This window comes from Hetaerina americana, unplaced genomic scaffold, assembly GCF_022747635.1.
Source record: "Hetaerina americana unplaced genomic scaffold, ioHetAmer1.1.p SCAF_1, whole genome shotgun sequence".
NCBI classification, from domain to species: Eukaryota; Metazoa; Arthropoda; class Insecta; order Odonata; family Calopterygidae; genus Hetaerina; species Hetaerina americana.
The window spans coordinates 81,675,820-81,700,363 of record NW_027286069.1 but is presented as its reverse complement, the minus strand read 5'-3'; positions in this window follow the sequence as shown (position 1 = coordinate 81,700,363).

Genomic DNA, 24,544 nt, shown 5'->3' with positions numbered 1-24,544 from the left:
TTTCTTAAGGCAGGACAATGACGGGACAAGCCTTGATCCTTACAGAGCCATCTGAATTCGGCCCGTTGGTCACACAAGCTTTCATACTCTATTTTCAGTAATAACTCCAACCACCTAATAGGCGTAAACATTTAACTGGGATTTGAACTTTTCGCAATGGGCTTACATTAGTTTGTTTAATGATTGGCTTTTAATGGCTTCAATACATTACATAATTGAGTGCAGTATGCAAGGCAATGCTGTAGAATTTTTTCTACTGGGATAATGCGTAGATTTGGGGCCTGATTACTTTACTTCATATGGATTCAAAATGGCACATTCCCGACCTTAAATCCCTATTAATCTATAATTATATAACATCCAAACAAGAGCGTGTGAATTTTAAATGAAATTAAAATTTTAATAGCCAGAGTGTCACGGAGTATGCCTGTTTTGGCGAGTTTTCACACTTCGGCGCAGTTCGGACAGCTTTTTTTTTCATATGGATAAAATGTAAATGAATACAACATCTTGTACCCAAAAACACAACTTTTTCGTCATGAGGAGTTTGAAATATTGTTAATAGCCACAATGGAGCCATTACAACAATCGATCATGATCGATCCCTCCGTATGAATTAAACGCATCCTCTGTTGAACCACTTCTTCCGCGTAGAATCCTTGAATACTACTAACCTAGCATGTAACTTCCATCTTTTCACAACCTTATCACTAATCACATCCTATTGTTACATAAAGGCTGTTTTTAAGAATTCAAGTATTCATATTCTAGAGATCGCTTCGACCCATACCGACTTCGACCTATATTCGACTAATAACCATCCTGAAGTATGATCTGGTGCTTTCCATCAAAAACTATCCGGTTCTAATTCATTTCTCTCAAACTATTTTATCATCTCTCATTTATCGGTTTGGCTATTTTTACTCTCATCTATTTTGTCAAAACCTATTTATTTCGCATTTTTGGATCAGTTGATGATGAAAATGACTTTACCGAGGACATTGATAGTCGAAATCTAGGTCGTGGACCTAATAATTTTATGTGGAGAAAAGAGTTTCTAACGGTTACGATCGGTTAAATTTTTGGCCAGTTTTATCATTAGTGCATCTGGTTTTAATTCCTCCGATAGCTAAATCTTTGAATTGCCCATCCCAAAAAAAAGAGCGTCCGACGGGAGATAAGACAGTCACATCCTTCTAGTTTCCATCAAGGAAGTGAATTCCCAACAAGATCCAACAAACTCTATCTTTTCAAGTCGCTTCAGCCATTTTCTTAGATCTAAATTGCTTTCGTCAAATTTCTTGGATGTTACCCTAAAATTCAATTCGTGAAATGAAATTCATTTCCTCTGGCTTGCAGGTAAAACGGTCACTGAGAAAAAAAAATATATCACAGAAAAGTAGTTAATTCGGCAGCCAGCGCGACCTCGTCCATCTTTTTTTAGCCAAACTCCATCATGTTAACAGGGCGAGAGAGAGGGGCTCTTTCGACTGTGCAAATACGATTTGGGTCCATTCAGCTGCTACGTGAGCTGTACGGCTAGTTGGTTTGCTGCGGCTGGTGGGGATTAATCAAATCATGCGGTGAAAATTGGTAAATGTGCCCTAAAATTGCTCCATTTTATCGTCCCACCGTGTCTGACAATGGATGCGGCGAGGTAAAAACGCATCGAAATAAAAAAAATGGACCGTTGAAATGATCAAGTCGCGCGATAAGTCCCGTACATGAGGGCGGTCGAGTGGCATAAAAAAAAAGTCGGCCGTCGTCCACTTTGGATAATGCCTGTTAAAAGGTCTTCTCTTGTGGTCATCGAATACGCTCTCTCGAGATATTAAATTAAATGAAACAAGGGGCGAACTTTAACCACATTTTATATATTGGGGCACTATGCAGTTGATTTCTTCCCTGTTTAAAAAGGTAACAATCGTGAAGGAGGTTGAACTATTTTAGTAAAAAAATCATTCTTCTCAAATCTAGAACTGAAATTCTCATCTTATTTCTGGTGAAACCGCATTGGCTTCAAATACGTTATTAAAAACTCTGCTATTTTAAAATGACTTCTATTCCAGCTTGATCCTCAGAAAGAAAATACTCACGAACTAAAAACACTAAGGACCTTATTTCATTTTAGAAATTGGTATTTTTTGAGTCCTTGGACAGATTGTTCACAACTTAACATTTCCCAATAACCTCTTGGGAGTCATTCATAGTTGGAATAAGTGGAGGTCACACTTCCCTTTAATATTGGATTAAGAATTTCTCTTCTATTTTCTTAGTTTCCCCTGCAGCTGCTGGAGTCGGTTCATCATTACAGCCGTGTTGGACAGTTTTAGAATATGTATGTACATCCCCTGGCTCCCATTCCGCGTCGTAACGCAGGATCATAAGTTCCCTTACGTGTCGTTGGAACTTGGTTGAACACTTTCGCGAGCGCAGATATTAAGTACGGCCATTTGCTCACTTATGGCTCTTCAGTTGGTGCTATCACGAGCGGCTGAAAATCCTAAATAAAAAAAAATCTGCCTCGTGTGACGCATGTTATGGCAGGGCCCCAGGCCGAGAGAGTCGATGCTCGTAAAAAGTCTTTCACGTCTGTCATCGAGACTTCCTTGGGCGTTCAAACTTGTCCACGTCGTTTGCACTATAGATTGTGTACATTCAGTCATCCGCAACGTTGTTTTCCACGCACGTGATCGTCCGCCAATATTGCCCTTCTTAGGATGAAGGCATGATGTCGCGCCGCGACCCCCCGCGCTCGCGAAGAAAATACGTACAGTAGCAATAGACGGCCCGCGTCCTAGTGCGCTCTCCCTTCATCTTGCGCTCTCCTCTCCTCAATTTCCCGTTGGGGAAGAAGTGAAAGAAACTGTACCGGAGTAATTACTCCGTAGACCCGCGCGGATGTTTCCAGAAGGCTAGCTTAATGAGATCACTTCCGAGTGGATTCCGGTTACTCGTAGATATTATAAAAAAAAGGACGCGACAGAAGAACGGGATAATTAATGTTATTTTATAACGAAAACCCTACGTGGAGGTAACTGCACCCCTCCCACCGGCGAATTTTAAATTTTAATACGTTGGGGCAGGGAGTGATTTTTGAGATCGAAGTGAGAGCGAAAGGAAAACCTCTCGTTCCCGTCAGTTTTCCCGTCTCTCCATTCCAATCACATGGGAATCCAATCCTCTCTCTTCTCTTCTTCCTCTACCTTGCGAGGCTGCGAATAGTAAGGTCTCACGAGGCTAGCACACATATTTATGTTCTCCGAGGAGGATCCCACACCGCCCGATCCCCTTTGGTGTCAACTCTGCTCCTTCAAAAGAGAAAAGTATCGTCATGGAGTGCGGAATACGTGCGACACCGCCGCGGAAGAACCTTGAAAGTGCCCGAGCGGATTCACCCTAGAATTGGAAGATACCCAATTCGTGGTCGACGTGGAGTTTGCTGTAAACATTAATTTTGAAAAAAAACCAGAGCTTTAAGGTATAAATATTGTATGGTCTACGATTTTTTGAATTTTGCTTACCTTTGATTGGAATTGGGTACGCATTGCTCCACTAGCTTTCATTCGCTTCATTTTATTTGACGTTCGTAGAGTGAAGGATCATCCAAGCGGTGGGATAGTCGAGTGTTGATGACCCAAGTGCTGACGCGACTATAAAAAGGACCGCTACCAGTCGACCCGTCCTCCCGGTTTTGTCGTAGGGCGGCGGCGCTTTTCATGCGTCCATCCCTCTCCCTCTCCCGCGGACATTTCTCCGTCCTCCACCCGCCACTGCGCCTATTAATTTACTCTCCGACCGCCGTCCACCCACGCCTTTTGCCGCTCGTCGTGGGGAGGGGAAATAGAGGGATAGGAAAGTTGTTTATATGTATGTGTGTGAGGGATGGGGAGGAGGAGGGAAGGAGATAATAGCAAGAGTTTGTCCTCCCATCTGGCTGACTCCCTTGTTTAATGTTTTTTCTCCCTCGCTCCCTCCTCCGCTTTTACTCCTCTCCGAAATGCACGCGCCCACTTTCCATTTCATTCATCCATCCGTTCCCACGGGAACGTAGGATGTTGAGGGTGGGGTCCCCGGAAAATATAACGCATGCGATGACAAAAAAGAAATAAATGAATAAATAAAACGGCCGTGCCGGGACGTGTTTAAATAATTGGTCTCGGTCTGCACGGTCGCAATTGAGGAACGGGAAGACGGATGGCCCCGTTACCATTTATTGCATTAACACAGTAGTGCGGGGAGATATTAAAAATGGAGCTGCGGTGGGATTAAGTCAGATATTCTGTTGAAAATTGCAGGCGTCGTCTACTTTAATGCGGGCGTGCGAATTTCATTATTCCGTTCCGTTGCAGGGCATGTCGCACCTTGATGTGCAATTGCCCGTGTGGGCACATGAAGGGGCGGGGCGGGGTTATGACACATCCGGGCGGGGAAACTCCGATGGTCGAACTCTGGACTCCGACGCGGATGCTTATTGTTGTCTGTGAATTCTTTAAAAGCGCGTCCTTAAAACGGTTGACTGCCAATTCTAATCATTTGGGTTTCGCGTGGAGTTATTCCCATAATCTTCTCGTACTGTCGATGGAAGTGTATTCTAGGGATGCATTTAAATGAAGGATGAACTCGCTGTCCAGCGTTCAAGGAAACCCCAAGAAAAATCTCCCAATGCGGCATTTAGAAATTTAATCTTGCTTTTTATGCATATAGATTCATGAAACCTTAGGGTAACAAACATTTAAGCGCGTTACTTATATATTATGTAGTCATGACGTAAACAGAAAAAATCTGAAAATTAAATCTTCTCAAGAGATCGATCGTGATTTCGTATCTTCCTCTTTCGCTCTTTTATGATGGGAATATTTCTTCGGAAAATTTCTTGAGCGTGCTTACTTATCTTCATGTTGAAAGTCACCGCAGTGTTCCTGAATTTTTCGTACCTAATTTAAAGCTCTACTGACGGCCTCTTTTTTTGAGCTCATTGAATTATGGCGAGAGCATTCAAGCATATCCTCATTAGAGGAAGCGGCTTACTTTAGTGCTCTCTGGCTATGTTTCTCTTTCTTTGGTCACACCATCTCCCTTTACCGAAATTAAAAACGTTCCAATCAACTCTATTCATATATCATGGCGTCTTTTTAAGTAACAGATGTTTTCCGTGCAATATTTTGAGTGTGCATTTATCATGTGGTGGGTATGAATAAAAAAGTAGCTAACAATTCTACTTTTCAGCTTGCAAAAATCATGATCCTTATGCTAGAAGTTTATGTGATAATTTATTATCCATTCTTTAAATAATGAGAACAAGGAATGATGATCTATCTGATTAATAAAAGGAATAAAAATATTGCACATTTAATGAACAACCAGATATCCTCCTTTTAATCGTTGGTAAACGTAACCACGTACCCATAGTAACTTATAATTTGAAAAGATTAATCATGCTTCCTAGTTCTTTAACATCCGCTTTTAATTTAACTTCATTTCTGTTCATTAAAAATGATGCTATTAATCCCCCCTTTTCAAATTAAATTTCTAATAAGACTTTATTCTTAGATTAAAAACAGGAATAAATGTACGAAAATTCCATCGAAAAGGTTTAATTTGGGAGGGAAGAATTCTTAAGTGAATTAATATGCTCTAATGTTTTTAATAGTCATTTATTTTTCGCGTTATCCATGAAATGAGGTCAGAAATATTATTTTAATTAGACAAATGAAGACCTTCTTTACTTTTCCATTTGTGCCTTATCAAATATGCGACTAAGTCTTTCCCACCTTGTGCTGGCATCCGGATCAAAATGAGAGAAACATGGAATAAGATTGACATTCAGGCATACACGAGTCGACCTTTATGAAATTTTTGCAAAAGGATTTAGTAGCTCCAGGGTGATTGAAGGCTTTGTATTTATAGGTTCTTTTGTGGAATTTTTCCCCTCTTCTGCTGATGACGTCTTCTAATCTTCTTGAGAGACAAAAAAATTCCTGCCTTAAGTCAAGTGTTTCGCATAAATTACACAACTACGCACTTTTAGGGTAGTAACAAAATGATAAGTCATGCCATTTCATTAAAAATATTAGAAGGAAAATGCATGAGAGTCAAAAAATGTTCTAAACCAAAAGGACCTCTAATGCAAACGGACTCAATCATGTAAGAATTACCGATTTTTGTAATCATTAGAGGTTTTCATTCTACTCTTTCTTAACATAGAGCTAAGCTATCTGAAATTTCAAACTCCATTTTTACACCTAACAAAGCCTGCAGATGCTTTCCATTTTCTATACGTGAATGGATTTTTACAGGTACACACAGTCCTTATACTACTTTCGGTGGCTGTTGGATGGTATTTGTTGCATTTTTCGTCAAAAAATTACGAATAATGATAGCACTGTGCGACGGTGCGTTATCATGGTGCAAAATCCACGAGTTTTCTGCCCACATTTCTGGTCTCTTTCGGCGAATCACTTCACGCAAACGTCTCATAACGCCCAAATAATACTCTTTGTTTACTGTCTGGCCTTCTGGCAAAAATTCATGATGCACTACACCGTTGTAATCCATGAAAACCGTCAGCATTGCCTTCTTTTTTGACTGAAAACGACGTGGTTTTTTTGGTCTCGGCTCATTTGGTGAACGCCATTCACTTGCCTGATGTCTGGATTGCGTGTCGTACTCATAAACCCACGTCTCGTCTCCAGTAATGATCCTTTTGATGAATGTGGGATCGGATTCAGCCTCGCAAATCATGTCTTTTGCGACGTCAACACGGTCTCTTTTTTGCATGAAATTGAGGTCTTTTGGCATGCTACACGACGGAAACCCAAATCATTAACCACAATGTCTTGGGCGGATCCATAGGCAATGTTCAAGTCCTCCGCTATTTCTCTGATGGTTAATTTGCGGTTATTGACCAACATTTCTTTTACTTTATCAATTTTTTCACCGACTTTCGATGTCGATGGTCTGCCACTGCGTTCATCATCTTCGATTGACTCACGACCACTTCTGAACCGCTCGTGCCACTGGTAAACGACCGTTTTTTTTAGAGAATCGTTGCCGAAACACTTTTCCAACATTTCCAACGTCCGTGCGCCACTAAATCCGTTTTTTACGCAAAATTTAATACAAGTTCGTTGTTGCAAATTTAAATCCATTTCTGAAATTGTAAAAAATCGCCAACACACACAGAGATAGATGTACTCTTGGCTACGTAACTTTTGCAAATGTCAAGTTATGACACTAAGATTTAAAGGGAATATCAACAACAGATGTACCAATTTAACAAAAAAAAACAGAACTCAAATCGGAACGATGGGAGCGCCACACGGTGGTTATTCCGGGAACTTTTTGATCAAGGTAGTATTTTATCACAGAGGGAAAAATTAGATAGTAACAGATTTTGGTGCACTACATACCAACCTTCACCCTTGGAGTTTAGACTTATACTTATTGCTCACAAAGAAGAGGATTACTAGCCACAATTTGTTCAGAAAAATTCAACCTTTAATTATGGAGATCTTTGTTCATTCCTTGAAAATGTGGTTTTTATTCAAATCTATCGCGATACGATGCGTACGTCAACATGTTTGGCACATCTAGGTCCCTGTTGGATGACAGGCGTTCACGATCTCGGGTTGCTCTTCAACAGAACACGTTTTCCGAATTTATGCATGCAGTGGATGACTTTTGACAGTCATCCGTTGACACATTACTCGAAAGTCACGTGCGAATGGGAGAATCGAGATGGAAGGATTCGAGTGGGGGTGATGGGGGAGGTCGCGAAGCCACCTTCATCAGGTTTCGCTTGGCACGGGAGCCCATAGCAGTGCTCCTCAACCACCTGTGCCGCTGTACAAACAGACAAACGTTCGAGAATTCTCGTATTTCGGCCTTCTACAATGGAAGTTTTATTTCTCGGGTTCCACTTCTGTCATCCCTTAATTTATTAGCTCCACTTCTCCAGATCCTCCTATTTCTCCTCATTACATTACTTACCCCTAACGCTTATCTGGAAATGTTGATGTTCCACCCCGCTTAATCGATATTTCTTTTTTCTCTCTCCTCATAGATTTCCTCACTTAATTTCTAGGTTAGCGTTGTGATTTCTCGCGTTAATTGATAAATCATTGAGAAGACGTGCGTTAAACACTATAGTTACATGCTGCTCTTTTCCCCGAGCGAATTTTTTATAGAAGCTAATTTGTATCATCGCGTTGAAGACGCAAGAATAGGATGACAAATGTTGTTGAGATTATGATGCAGAATTCATATTAAATTTTGAAAGAGGAAAGTTAGTGATGGTCACGCATCGCGCCAATAATATCAGGTGATATTATATTGATTCTTTAATTACCACTGTTTGAGAAAATTTTACTCATAAAGCCTACATACACTTGTATTTACGACTCCCTAAAATTATCACTCGATACCGTAAGGCCAGTAGTTCAGGTAGTTCAATCGTCTGCGCGAAAAGTCGGATTTTGTCGCAGAAACTGATCAAATTAGTCCGTCTACGTTAAGTAGTATAGACGTTTCCGTCTAGTATAAAGTAACTGCAATGGAATTTGATTAAGACATCATTGAGAGTTATGATAATACATCGTATTTCTGAATTCAAAAGTAGAAGGTAACGATCACCTGACCACATCCTCATGCCCCACTTTAAGCTGTAACTCTATGAATGAAGTTAAGTGCTTCTTGGAAAAAATCCACTCAAAATTCTCGATCCAATCACCATTTGCATTATTTAACTTGAAAAGTAAAATTATCCATACTTCATAAGAAAATTGTTCTTACTGCCTAACAATAACAATTTCGTTGAGGAGATTTTAATTGTTAAATTTCTCACTGTGATAATTATCTCTTTTTAGTTTCTTTATTGAGTTTAAAAGTCGTCGTAGACTAAATAAAATTTTCCCCTAATGTATGAACGCACTCTTGTGAGATTATCATTACCAGACTGCCACATACAGGTATTAGCTGAAATTCGCAGAATTATTATAATATTTCATTTGAGGATTAATTATTTTTTAGTGAGATAGTTTACTTTGAAGATTCAGGATTGTCAGAGATAGTTCTGTCATTGCATTTTAAACTCTGTTCAGCATCCATAATCATATAGTTTAAAATGAATATGCATCCGTTTTCATTTCAAAACCAGGTTTGAAACATTTTCATTCTCCGGTTAAACCGTAACGTTTTGCATCCGTCGCTGTGATAAAAATACACTTACACCAGAGTAATGTTATGTTTGGTGGAAACCAGTTTGTAAAATTGATACAGAGTAATCTTAACCTAGAATTCGCAATTTCCACCAAGTGGTGGCCAAAGTTTTCTATCGTACCAACCTTAACATTTAGCGTCCGTTTACGGCTATTCAACTGGCTCCCATTTATCCTAAATATCCAATTATCTCTTGTGCTGTGTCTCAGGAAAATTGACCCGTATAGTCGAGTTGAGAGATATTGAATCCAATGATGGTGTACCGAATGAGTTACCAAGTGGTGAAACTCAGCCGGTTCGGTTATGGAACAGATGGGTATGGCTACGAATCCAATAATTCGATTCCTCCACCTAAAGTTACATAATAATTTCCCCATTCACCAAATGAAACGGCTTCAGTTTTTGTCGCATTTCCCCGTAAACAATGCTTTCCTTCCCGAGGAATGGCCACGAGGCTCGAAATTCGGCGACAGTGAACGCAATATGTTCTCCCGCGAAAGGTATAGGCCGAAAAGTTCCGCAATATACGCGGCGGAAGTTTCCTAAATGTTCTTGGGAAAGCCCTTTGATGAAATGAGCCGAGAGATCGCAGCACAACCCCAAAACGGAATGAGGCGCGGAATTCCTCGAAGAGTCGTAGGTGGGAAGGGGGTGAAGTTTAGAAACGCAAGGCACATGAATTGGGATCGGAGAAACCAATTGAAGAGGACGTTCGGTTCCATGACATTTAATTTGAAGGCGCGTTTAGCTGGGTACGAGAATGGTCGATGAAGGGGAGGCGCTAGCTTTCTCTCTCCCCGCGTTGCTCAACTCGATCCAGTGGTGAATATGCTATATATGAAATGAAACTCTCAGATATGAAAATAGAAATATACCCACAAAGGTACTCCAAATAAAAGGCCCCCATTTATGTTTTGTGAATTTATTGGCACGACTATCTACCTCAGCTTACCGGGCCAGAATAACGATGGAACATTTGTGGCGATGGAACATCGTTTATTTTTATTAATTCTGTTGGATCTGGTCAATTTGAAGCAAATTCAAACAAAATTTGAACAAATATTAGCAAAAAAAAGAAACTTAACGTTTATTCACAAAATTAACGCGTTAAGTGATTGCAAATTTCGTGGTGCGGAGATAAAGTGCTCGCAGCATTCGAAGGAAAAAATGAAGATTTAGCTGAAAGGCCTACGAGTTCAATGGTTTCATGGTCAACTACGTGAAATTTTAGTTTCATGAAATAAGGAGCACACTGTATTCGCCAACTGAATTTTATTTAGGCAAAAACAGTTTCAAAGCTTTGTTGTAATCATCAAATACCTGATGATGACGCCAAAGCGTTGAACCTGGTTGTACCTGGACGAAATTCAGCCGACGAATGCAGTGCGTCCCTAACTTCAGGGCTAAAATACCATTTTATGCTAGAGCAATATTGAGCGGAAAAAGGCATTTTCCCATATAACATCTTACCCTGCGGTCTGAAACGAGGGCTTTGAGGCAGAGAATGTTGGCTGGTCAGCCATTATATTAGTTTTTCATTGATTTGTGGCTAACTATATTTCCTCTTGTTGTGATATCGAATTGTGCGAGGGAAGGATGGATCCTTTCGTCGATCGGTTTTGTAGTTAATTTTTCTTATTTTAGCACTGCTGTTCCGCCCACCAGTGTAATTAGGCGCTAGGATTATATCTTTAGTGTCAATGTAAAACTCGAATGATTAGCTATATTCGGAAAGTTTAAGTTGCGTCCGTAAAATTTGTATTTCCAGTGTCTCGCAACCAAGGCTTTCTAATAATTATGACGGTGTCCGTTCATTTATCGTGATTCTCCACAAAACTGGAAATTTTCCTATGCCCCCTGTTTAGTTTTGTAATTAAGTCTTAGCGAAAGGTATGATGCATTTCGGTGATAATGCCGTACAATTCCTCTATTTGTATTTATTCATTCTATTCTTTACCCGTCATTAGAAACAATCTTCAAAGAACGAATTTGGTAAGCATATATATATATATATATAATATGGTTATATATATATATATATATATCACCCATGCTCGAAGACTCAAGCTGTGTTATCAAGACCCTATTGAATCCAGCAGACAGTATTAGATTGCCAAGGCATAAAAATGGATAAAAAAAGAATCTCATTTTTCTTTTAAAAGGAAATGGGTCCTGATCATAATAAAAATCGCCTTGAATAAAAAAGCAGAGAATAATGACCAAAACAGCAATTTATAGTCCATCGTCTCCGAAAGCCTGCCGTAGGTATATTTCGGGAACAAATAGCACGTAGTTTAAAAAGAGACATGAATGAGACCAGACTTGGTATAGTGTGGGAAACTAGAGAAACCTATGTTACCATCTGCGTAATATTCTATTCCGCCTCCCCAAACACATGCAGCATATGTGCCTGTCTGTCTGTGGCTTAAGCTACTTGGGCCAAAGCTAATGGGAAATTAATATATCAAATTGAGGAAACAAAAAAAAGTGTTTTCGACAAGACAGTGGATGACCACAGCAGAGGATTACATGCTAGACCTAAGGTTAAGTTCTGACATTAATTAGGTTATATGATAGGTTGTACTCGTCTGTATCAGGATGCAATCGACCTAGCCGAGAGACTGTTTCATTTTGAGGAAGTTGAATTTAGGAAAGATAATTATACTCTTCGCACCGTCTGAGAGATACGCTTAACTATTAATGGGATATTATTTTTCAAAAGCGGGAGACAATTTGATTAGCCAGTTAGGCTTGCAGATGAACAAGCAATAGATGGTCAGCCAAGAAATTGCTGTAATTATTGAGCGATATACTGGAACATTGTGAGAGATATGAAATGAGAATAACCTCAAGATAACTTGAGTATTGTCACTAAAAACCTTCAAATGAAACTTAAAGCAGTTTGAAGGTGAGACCTCGTCCTTGCGGTAGGTGAATAAATCATGAATTGGAGGTTTTTGGGATGTCAGTGTGGCGGAGAATGAGGACCAGAAGTTGAAAAGAGAAGGGGAGATACGCTGGAGTTTCCAATATGGTAGGCGAAGAGAGGAAGTTGTTGGAAGAAATTCAAATGAAGGTGGAACAATTCAATGGAGGAGATTATGAAAGGTATTGGGATGTCAAAGGCTTTAATAGGGAGACTTTTGGTTATGCGGGGTAGAGGAAGAGAGAAGGTCCCTGAGGGAGGACAATGGCAGGCAAAACGCACGTAGAATTGAAATGTATTAATGTATAGCAATTAATGAGATGATAAATTACGAAAATAAATCCTCCTTATTGGTAGATTGTCTTTGGGTACCGCCCAAAACCTACGTTATTACGTAGAATCCCTTGTTGTTGATAATGATGAGCAATGGCCCTCTCAGAGAAACATTCGTGACAAATAAAACTTCATTCAGCTCCAGTGCACTGTAAGCACTTAACATTCCCAGTGAGTTAAACAAAACGCATGCCTTACATAACTATGTGCCATGCATAGCATAAAACCTGCACAAAATTATTCTGCGAAGATATTTATCGCTGTGGAAAGTTTCTATCATATATTAACAAGAATCTTTTGTCACAATTCCCACACCAAGTCGCAATGTTAGTGTTTCGTTAACATACGAGTATTAACCGGATAACTCGCTCCAACGAACGGATAATAAACGGCAATGCACCATTAAGTATATCAAGATCTTCCCGTTTGGGAGGACGTTTGTCGACGTCACTGAACGTAAAAACATTGGGTGCCTCACAATTTGGGTTTTTGAATATGTTAGTGGTACAGCACCATTTTTAACTAGGAAGAAGGTCCTGAGTGTTCTACTTCCGCTGGGAAAGGTGGTTGTGCCTTCTCAATATTCAAAATACAAAATCGTGCCTTTTTTGGGCTCTGCGATATCGTTACGCCTCTGATAATGTACTGTGTGCGTGTATTTGTATGTATGTATGTCCGCGCGTGTGTGTGTATATTTTGTTTAGTAAATTTGTCAGGAAAAGGATGTGGTCCCTCTACCTTGATGGTTGAATTTCGCACGCTGTTGGGCTTAGTATATGGTGAACTCTAGCATACCCTACCAAACCAACCTTTTAAAAAGATTTCGTAAAAATTAAGGACGCATCAGTACAAGAAAGATCCGGAAAATATATATATATATATATATATACACACGCACACACATACACTTATTCTGTATCTGTGTAATTATAAGTATTTCCTGTGTCTTTTTCATGTAATATTTCAAATATAACTTGACGTAGGCTGCGCTATTGCCTGCCAACCCCCCTGCTTACTCCTCTCTCAACGACCGAGGACTAATGACGATTCGGCGATACTAAATGTGGATGGCACACTCCGGCAAATGATTTCTCGGTCGCCTTTTTTTGCCGAACTGCCGAATCTGCTCTTTGAATAAGCTGCCTGTCAGTCCGTAAAGATTGAAAGAGATCAGGTACTACAATTTTCACTCTTAAGTTCCATGCGCACAAGCTGAATTCACTAGTCTTGGGTGACATTTGGAGCCTCGAGCGCGAGACACATGATCATACCTGACACCATTACACCCCATTTATGCCAGTGTTTGTCTTTCGGGTGTCCTCATTTTTATTGACACCGAATCCTAACGTGCCTAAACTCGAAAAATTACCAATCATAATTCAGTTTATTCAATGAAAATTGAATGATAAAAATAAAAAAAATTTTTTGATAAAATTCGGTCGAGGCTTTTATTTCTTTTGGCCATTTTTCTTTGGAAAAATTATATATACATATATAATATATAATATATACATATATATATGTATATATATATGTATATATATATATACATATATATATATAAATATATATATATATATATATATATATATATATATATATATATATATATATATATATATATATATATAACTTGCATGAGCGAGTATCATGCCTGCTTAGCGTTTACGGTAAATGAGAATAGATATAAGCTCTCCACTTTAGTTTTCTTCCTGGTTTCCCTCTCTGTTTCTTTGTCTTCTTTTTTCATAGTTCACATTTTACAACTCTCATTATTCGTTTAACCATTCCCCCCAAGTCCTTTATCTGTTCCTTTTCTATTATTTTTTCCTTAACAGATTACCTTCAGAAGAACACTTCTCTTTAAAGTGGGATGAGGTTAGAAGTTTTATGCCCCGTTACATTAGCTTACTCCTCAAACTCTGTATTATCAGGCTCACTGTGGTATTTCATTCTTGACTTCAATGCAATATTTGGCATAAAATGTTAGTTAATGGTGCTCTTTAGTCATATTTGCCCGAATAATTTTATTTTTCCAATTGACAAGCTGTAGGTGAAATTTTCCTTATATGAAAGCCGAATTTGAAAATAAGCTGGAAATTTTAGTATCTATAATTTGGACTTTTATTCTAGTTAAGGGACATGTATTGAAAAATTGAGATCCTAAATACATTTAAATGAACTTTATGAGCCCAAAATTTCGGGGAGTACAATATCTTCCATGTTGTATTTAAGTTGATGCTGGAATTGGTCAGGCATGAAATCACAATTTCTTTAACGACGCAATGGAGATGTACACAAATGTTCATAGAAAATCAAAAAATATAAACCTATTGATATAATAATTGGAACGCTTCTTTAAAATTTTCTGGCTGCAACCTGTCTTATTCCTTGGATAGTTTACAAAAAGGCACACTGGCTAAGAGATGTTTTTAGATCTATATAATTTTATTATACTTCTTCATCTAATGCTAAAACATCGAAATGCATGTTACAACACCCGAAAAAAATTGATCCTCTTCATGTAAAAGCAATTTTCTTTCGTTAATGTTCACCTTGAAAAAATTGAGCACTTTGAGAAAAACGTCTTCCCCAGCTCTTCCTTGCGTTTCTTCATCGTCGATTTAATAAAGTCACATATCTATCATCCATCAACCTGTCTCCATCAGGACATTGTCCATTCTCACGTCGTCTCCGCCTCCCGTTCCCACCCTCCCCTCTAGTGCCCCACCCGACGACCCTCAAAAGCTCTTCCCCGCAGCACCGCTCACTCACTCACCTCAGCCTCCACCCTCATGTGCCCCTACTTATCCCCCCACACCCCCGGCCGTCCCCCTCCCACTACCTACTCTCTGCGCTATCCTCTCCGTCCTGGCCTATTAACCCATCACTGTCTCGGGCCATCCACTCACTCTTCCATCCCCTTCTCTCTTAAACCCTTTTCTCTTTTATTTCCTCCGTCGCGCTCGTACTTTCTCCTCTCTCTCCCCACACACACTCCCCGTCAGCGCGTCCCCGTCGTCCGAGCCCTCCCACCCTCCCCCCTCACTCTCCGGTCGTCCTCCTTTGCGGTCCACCCTTGACCCTTCGCTCCCATCCCTACCTCACTTCCCCATCCTACGACGATGCCTCCGCAACGGCCATCCTGTGCCCACTCGAACTCGTCATCGACAGGCGTGAGCTGCGGGCCTCCCGGGAGGATCTCGCTCGCACGAATCCTCGGAAGTGTTTTGCGGGGATTTAGACGGCGCTTTTCGGGAGCGTGGAGGTCGAGCGCTAGGGCAGTGAATTTTATTCCGCTCCTCCCTGCGTCGGCCCTTTTTTTACCATATCTGAGACGCAGTAGGAGGAAGAGTTGTCTTTTGTCCGTGTCATGTCCCCATTCTGATATTTTTCTGGGAGCAAGTCGGATTGGTTGGCAATTGATGTCCATGAAAGAGATTAAATGAATAAATGTATTCTAAATGTCTTTATTTGGAGAGTGAAAACTTCGGTAGGAGTATTATTCTCGACGTACTATATATCAGAAAGCAAATTAGCATGGAGAAATTAAGTGAGGGTCCGTGTACATGGTTGGGTTGGATTGTTTGGGGAAGGATTACCTTTCAGGACGAAGGAAAGTTTTATAGAATTACTATCTACGCATTTTATGAAATGCAAAATATTCTTTTCCGAGACTTTTCGGAGAGATATTAATTCGTCATATTTACCCAACAATGTGTGGTGTGTGATTTTTTCGAACTCATTGGTCACAAACCAGATTTCCACAGTTTAAATGTATAAGATCAACAGGAAATGTGGGGAAATGCTCATTTTTAGCTTTGTTTTCTGTGATGTTATGGAAATTTGATTTAAATATATTATTATTATTTTTTAGCATTCCAAAGATTGATTTTCTCAGTCTTCCAATACATTTTGTTATTTTTCCAATCTCTTTATTATCTATTAGATTCTTGTATTGATGCCATCCATTTTGAACCCTTTTACTTAGTTCTCGGTTTATTTGATTTATCACTCCATGGGTCCTTATACGTCCTTCCATCTCCCTCGTAGTTTAATGGTCCAGAATGAGTTGAATTAATTTTCATCATATTCTTGTCAGTTTCTTCATAGAAGATATATATCCCCACGAGATACTCGAAGGTACTCTCTAATAGTATTTTTTATCTTTATAATTACTCTATTGCGCCGCATTTTCTTCATCTTAGTCTTCATACACGTAAATGGTGACCTAACCATTCAAACCTGCCAGTTGTGTCTGATCGAAGAGTGTCGAGCGACAGCAGAGGAGGCTTTCCTTTAAATGACCCCAGTGAAAAAAAATATATAAGAAACCTTTCCCATAGTAAGACGTTTAAAAACACATTTATTGTTTGTCTCATATTCTCTAATAGGTGTTTTTTCATCTACCCAAGCATTCATACAGAAGCATCGTAAGGAAAAGAACTCGCTCTGATCTCCCCATCAAAATTTTTATCAAACCTTTTGCGGGGATAATTAGCATAAATTCGTGCATTTTTCTTGCTCTCTTACCTCAAGGAAGCTTGCACACATTTTTGCCCAGCATGGCGATGGAATCCATGAACTGCGACAGACGACTGGATCTCACCCTCACTCTCCACCCTCTCCAAAACTTGGAAGGGAGAGAGAGGGGAAATCGTGGCTCCTTCCACCGTCGCGTTATCCTGATGAAACCCCGGCCAATGGCGCGTGAACGCTGCGACAAGGAGGACCGAAATGACTAATTAAAGCCCCGTGGATATGGGGCATCTGTCGCAATCGGTGGCTGCAGCCGTTCCGTCTCGCCCGGGAGACGGGACGGAGATGAAAAGGGAGACCCGTAATCATTCAATCTTCGTTCGTCCTGGCGACGAGGATATCCACTCCGATGGCGACGCGGTGGGAAGGGAACTAACTACTCGCGCCCCTCACACAGGTTCCGAACCGGGACAGGTTGCCTATTTCTCCGCCGTGACTCTGACCTGCTCAAAATGAATGAGGCTGGGCGAACCGTTTTTCATCCGCGAGCACAACGCATCTCCCGAAGGAGGGAAAGGGGACTCGGATCAGCGATATTAATTTCACGATAATTTTAAAAGAATACTGTTGGCTACTGAAATGAGTTTTCGGAGAAGAGCCAGTGGATTAACTTCTGGAGAGAAGAGTCAAAAACGGACATCCGTGAACAAATAGGCATAGGAAACACGGTAAGTGACACTATACAGGAAAAATACTAAAATTAGTATGGGCATGTTAAATCAATCAGCCCTGAATGGATTGATAAGTAATAGAATGGAATGGAGGGTTACTCAAAGAAGAAAAAGGGCTTTAGAAAGGAGAAAACGCTGGCAGTATGAAGCTCATGAAGCAATGAAGAAAAGGGACCAATACAAAAATACTTGTTTTGATTGAAAGAAGTTGAGGTTAGCATGCGGAAAATGGTTAAAAAATACCGAAAACACCGGCTAAATGAAAATATCTCACGAATTATAGCAACAGGAAGATGAAAGTTTTCTACCGGGTAACCGGATCACAATTTACAAGCAATCGCGTTATTCCCGTTGAAATTCTACCCGAAATTACCAATGCCCGGAGTAAAGGAATAAATTATGGCATAAAATAAGATCGAAACGCGTATCTCACTCCCCCTCCTATTTTTCATCTTCGATTAGGCATATTTATTAGACCCTGGCTGATCTGGTTATTTTGGGATAATTTTTGGATAAATTACCATTCCTTCCAGAGGGATTGTGAAAGTCAGCTTGCATTCCGCAGTGTGGAAATTGACTGCATCTCATCAAAAATTAAAACGTTTAGAAATGACTTATTCATCACTCTCAAAATTTTAAGCGGCGGTTTAATTGGCGTTTGTCGCGACAATTCTGGAATTCGTATGGATTCAATCCGCTTGGATATCGGGATATTGGAGAGGATAAGGAAAGGGAAAAAAAATCTCATTGGTTTGAAAGTTTATCCTTTTGATAAAATTTTAAAACGAGGATGGGACAATTTTTCATCCTTTCATTCACGAGTATCCATTGATTGAAAAAAAAATCCTTTCCGCATTTTGAAATCCGATCGTATGTGCAAATAGATACGATGGCGCTAAATTTATTAAATAGTTTATCCGGCAGTAATGCATCTGAATGGAACGATTGGGGTATTGAACTCAGCTCGATACCATTTGTCGAAGTGGAGCATTTGGACGTCGACCGCACGCGTTAAATTTTAAGTATCCGAGCGAAATACGGTATCGACGCGATGATATGAAGCATGGGCACGTGAGTGTGTGTTCAGTTAGAATTTTATTCAATTGGTCCTAGTCAGAGTTTTTGGAGTAACTTTGGTCTCGTTAGGAAATGAAAATGGGGAGGTGGGGGGAAGGTATCATTAACGAGGTGACGAGGATTTCATAGAGCTCGCACGAAGCTCAGAAGTGGGAGGGGTGGAATGTAAAATCGATATTTTCACGCAGGGATGTCGAAACGAAACGCCTTGACTTAAAAAAATCACCTTCCCATGCGGAGTACGGGGGAGTATGGTGGAGAGAGGGGTTGTTTAAGGGGGGAGGGAGAAGAGGTCGAGAGGATTGCTGAACTCCGAAGAGTGTCGGCCGAATATTCGAAAGAGAATTGGGCATTTTTTTCGGCGGTGAGCCTTTTTGCGGCTGAGTCTTTCGTTATTAGTTTTTTTTCCTCTCACGGAGTACACGAAATCGTGAAGGGATCCTTCGGATAAAAAAATTGCAAATTAAAAGAATAAAACAGTCCGGTGGGCGGATTCTCTGGGATTTCTCCCCGATATAATGGCGGACCGGTAGGATGAGAAACCGCGCTGGGGCGAGAAATTTATATAGTATTTGATATTTAAGAGCATTTATTCCTCACGTTTCTTCACTTCTCGCTCATCTCTCCTCTGCCCTCTTCATTTTCGATCCGAAAGATTAATAAAAACTTTTTTCCTACCTTCTCTCTCTCTCTCTCTCTCTCTCTCTCTCTCTCTCTCTCCCGACACCTTTATCCTCTTTTCCCCTCCCCCGAAAAGCACACTCCGGGAAGACTGCAGCTCTAAAGAATTAAGGGCGCCTCATCGATTTTCCACGACGACGCAGGGAAAGGGTCGGGGAGTAAAAAAATGCCTTTCATTTTAGCGCGCGTGGGTGGAGAAGGGTGAGGGTGGGACAAGATACGCGGGGAGGGATCGCGAGGGGGAGGGAGGGATGAAAGGCGAGGTTTGGGGGACGCGGCGTTCGGGCGAAGCGGTGGGTGACAAAGACGCTCGCGCGACATGAACTCCGTCCCCTTTCCCCAGCACCCGCCTCAAATATATTTCCTCTCCGAAATATACGGGGACATCCCCCACTCCCGCCGACGCCCAGAAGCCGTTTTTTCGCGTGCCGCCCCCGTGGCTTGGCCATTGTGACGGGGACGAAGACTTCTCAGTAGGTGGGCGGTGATTCTTTGATGCTCCCACGCTCCTACCGAGCAAATGGGCGTAGTTGATTGGGATCTGAAGAATGTTTCGTTGAACCGACGCGGAGATTCTATTTTCGATATAAAAATTTAAAGGTATTCCTCTTTTTTTCCTTTGTAGACGGATTGCGGGACCAACGCAAAAAATTGACAATTCACGAATTTTGCGATCTATACACCGAAAGGGTCAGCCAAACTGCAACCTTTTAAATTGTTTTTAATGGAAAATATTTCTCTCTGGTAAGGAGAAGCCATGTGGTTTTAGTGGTACATATATAGACAATAACGAGTGATCGTAAAATTTCCAGTCGCTTGTCTGGACTGCAGTCTCCAAAACCTTTTGATCAGGACTCTTCATTTATGCCTATAAATCCTTCCAGTGATCCATTGGTATAAATCGAGTGGTCTCTATAAGCTCACGATAACATGGCAGGGCAAGAATCTCGCAAATCAGTCGCCCTTTTCCCAATTTTACTCTCAAATGGAGAAAGTTTGATGCACGGTCAGCATACAAGCATATTTGTATAGATGGTGAACTACATTCGCTTGGTCTTACTCTTGATGTATCTCTATGCTTCACCAAAACAAACGTTCAGCGTATACTTACGCCGATATTCATATCTTCCACAGAATTCCAAAATGAAGTGAAGTCAGTTTTGTATCCCGGGATCATGACGATTAAACTGAACGATCACAAAATAGTCTGACAGTCGACTTTTAAAGGCCGCAAAATCAAGAAATTTTATGTAATTAATATTACATTAATTGAAATATGTTTGTGTTAAAAACTCATTCTTACACTTGTAGTACGCTGGTATTACTTTCTTTGCCCTCCTCGTAAAGAAAAAGCATGTAAGGTACTGGCTATCCCTATCCTAGAATACTCCTCCATAGTATGGGATCCATAAGAAAAAATACTCTTTTTTTAAATAGAACTATTATTGATTGGAATCAGCTGCCTGGAGGTTTGTTTGAGCCCTTTCCAGCCAATTTTAGAAGTTTTAAGTATAAATGTAAAGCAGCCACTGGGTAATAAGCTTCATTGTAGTTATTAAAATATTGTTTCTTTGTGATGTGGGCGTCATTTTTTATCTGATGTGGAGGTGTCATTGTATGTAAGAACATTTTGTCTCTTATCTGTTTTTCTAGTGCGTGTATGTATGTAATTTTCGTTGTAAGAATTATCTTTGACCAAACTTGGCCGTTTGCCACCAGGAAAATCGCCTAATTGCAACGTAATTCTAAAAATAATAATGATATTTTTTTGCTCGTAGGTAATTCCAATGAGTTGGGTTAAAAAATAAACCCTACTCTTCATTATATCCTTCAGATTTGCTTCCGCGATAGATGATGCATTTTCTTAATGGTCTTACTTCATAAGCTTCAACAATGTAAGTTGATCTCCGTGTTTAATAGCCGAATTTGTAATCATTTGATTATTATTTTGTAGCTTTGAAATAGCAGGTTCTGACAAGTACGACCATGTCCAGGCTTCGATGGTTATTTGCTTGTGAAATTCGTCGCAACTACTGAACGCAAAGGGATATAAAGAAATCACTTGGGCCAACTAATGAAATATGTGGTGAAGTTAGTGATTCAAAGTTGGGAACTATCGCAACTTGTCACTAGTATTTTTTAAATAAAAATTTCTTGTTATATATTTACTTTTTAACGCGTTCTAACGTATTTGAAAGAATGTTTACCAATGTTAATGATAATCATTTTTCAATTAAGCTGACGGCGCGAGCATGGATATCAAACAGAAAGGCAGTCATTTTACATTAGCAGCATAAGGTCGGGAGAACTTTATTGGGATCCTGTGAGCTAATTAAACACGATCTTAGAACTTGTAATAGAACGCGCATTGAAAGGTATATTTGAGGAGCACCATCCGCAATAAATGAATGAGTATTGAAAATACCTTCCCCGAAATGAATAAAAAATAACTTTTGCGGCTACTTCTTACACCTTACAGTGCGGGATTTTCCAGTCTCATCAATTGTATGTTAATATGAAACATAATAAATCAATAAGTGACCTGTTACGATTAATCAAATACATCTTCCATTAAATGGGAAGGTCTCGTAAATATACGAACCAAATCTGAGGCCCGTTTTATACAACATTTTTTCCTCTGAAGGCTTTTGTAAATCTCTCTTTCTAATGATTGAGAAGCTTTAGTGTGCTCTTAACATTGAAGTTCAATTAAGAAAAACACCAGGGCAGCGTAAATAGTACGATCTGAATGGCATTTATATGGGGAGGTTTACAAGACTACCTAAAAAATGCCACAGGTTGAAAATTCTATTGAATGAATGGGGATTTTTTCACTGCTGTCCCAAATTCAGAAGCATCGATTGGAAGGAGAATTAGATGCATGAAAGTGCTACTGAAAACTGGTGTACACTGTACAGTACAAGTCGATCCCACCTTTTTCCTACTTATTTCAATTTGTCGGGAGTTTAATTTTAGATAGTAAAATTGTTCAGGCGGTAATCCCGTTATAACATGACAGGCAGTGCTGTCTGAAGAAGACAGTGACAAAATCTGGTCCCTAGATACTTCTATACTTTGTGAAAGGCCTGAAAATATCCCCCCTCCCACACTCCGGTAAACCTCCGCAGGCATGCCTGCCTCGGATACAGTTTTCTCGTTGTTCTGTGATGTAAATGTCATGCAATATATCCAGTGAGATAGCGAGATTATATTTCTAAGAAATTATAACTAATACCGAAAAAGTCTCGAATAAATTCCTCAAGGATAACTTTTCTTTGTAACACTTAAAGCAGATATGAAGTGATGTCGACCAACACGAACGAGAGCTACTTCTCATTCTGTCAGATGGCATAAACCCCTTCCTTTCCATGGATCGCGGATACTAACTAGATAAAAAATTGTGCTCTTTCAATTTAATTTTATGGTACAGCTTGAGTGAAATCGTTTTTCTTTCTCCTTGTCCGTCAAACCCCATTCATGAATCTCTCTTCCCTCCAACCCTCCTCTCGGTAAGGGCACGTTATGCCCATGTAATTATGCGCTGTTACCCAAGAGAAGTGGTGATATTTACTTGTTAGTGGAGGTGACCCGACCCTTGGGGTCGCTTGTATCATAATGAGCGAATGAATATTCAAGTATATGCAGGCTTTTGGGGAGCAGCGGAAAGGTGTATGTTGCAACTTGATATTAGTGGGTAGTAACATGGTAGTCTTGCTGTTAGCGAAAGCCAACACTGGACCCAGGGTGCCATCAGCCAGACGGAGTTCTGTATATGAGTGACTCTCTCCAGGGTACCCTAGTAGGGTATCGGATGCTACTAATAATTCTGCAACCGTCTGGGTTTGAACCTTAGAAGCCGGCTCCCGTCTATATATGCATGGCGCTAGCGACCCTGCGGACACTCGAGGGTTTAACTTACGTTTCAACCGAGCTATCCGTTTTGAATTCAATAGGAATCCACAAATCTAGCTAGAGAGTACACATGCAACTTTTTTTATCACTGTTACGGCCGAAAACTGTCTCGTTTATCAAAGAAAATGCAGTAAGGCCAAGAAGTGTCTGTCGCAAAGCTATAAATACACAAATAAACATTATAAAGTGTATACTCTACTACTTAAAAATCAGCTGCGTCCACTGAAATAATTAGCTTCTGCAACTCGAGTCTTAACTTTATTTTACAGAGTAATTATTTCACCAATACGATTTCTCTAGGGCATAATTAGATTCAAAAGCACAACCTTTAATGGAAATTTGTAATTATTCCAGAAAACATAATACCTAGATGAAAAAATGCTCGAGAAGTAGAGAGTTCATAAAATAGTAAGGTATCGTCATTAACAAAAAAATTAAAGCATTGTTTTTGTTTTGTCAGTCCATTGCAGTCTCATTTCATCGCCTCCTTCCTTTCGTGCTTTTGCAATGATGTCTTCCAAAGCTTGTCTCATGTCATTTGAACTTGGTCTTCTTTGTAGTCTTCCTTTCATGCCTCCTCCTATTAATCTTTACAATCAACAGTTTTTTTCCCAGAATGTGTCCAATTAATTTTCATCTTGTCGTCAGTTTCTTTTGTGGGGAAAACTCACACCGACACGTTAATGTCGGCGGCAGGTGGCGTGGCGCGCTGCTGTCACTTGGTTTGTAGTCGATGCAGTTGATTGGGATTGTTCGCATTGGAGCGACCCTACTGTGGGGCCGGGAGATTCATGTTGCTTGCCACTCGAGAGGGTAAAAGTGGTGCTACATTTTTCACTGAGTAATTAGAATCGATGAGGAGGAGGATATAAGTTAATAGATAAAACTATCTTGGTACGAAGGTAGTGGAGAAATGGAGAAACTAGAAAAACGAAGATATAAGGATAAAAATATCTATGGAAACACATGCGTACAGGAAGATGAGTAAGACACTGGGCCGTAAGTTTTAGAAATAGATTTAGGAAAAATGATTGCCAAATGTTTAGTCTGGAATGCGTTGTAGTATGGCTGTGAAACATGGGTAATATTAAGGAGAAACTTTGGAGCTCAATGGGGAAGATAATGTGTGTTCCATATTTATTTTTTAGTAAAGATAAAAAAAATCTTGATGATTTTTTTGAATGCC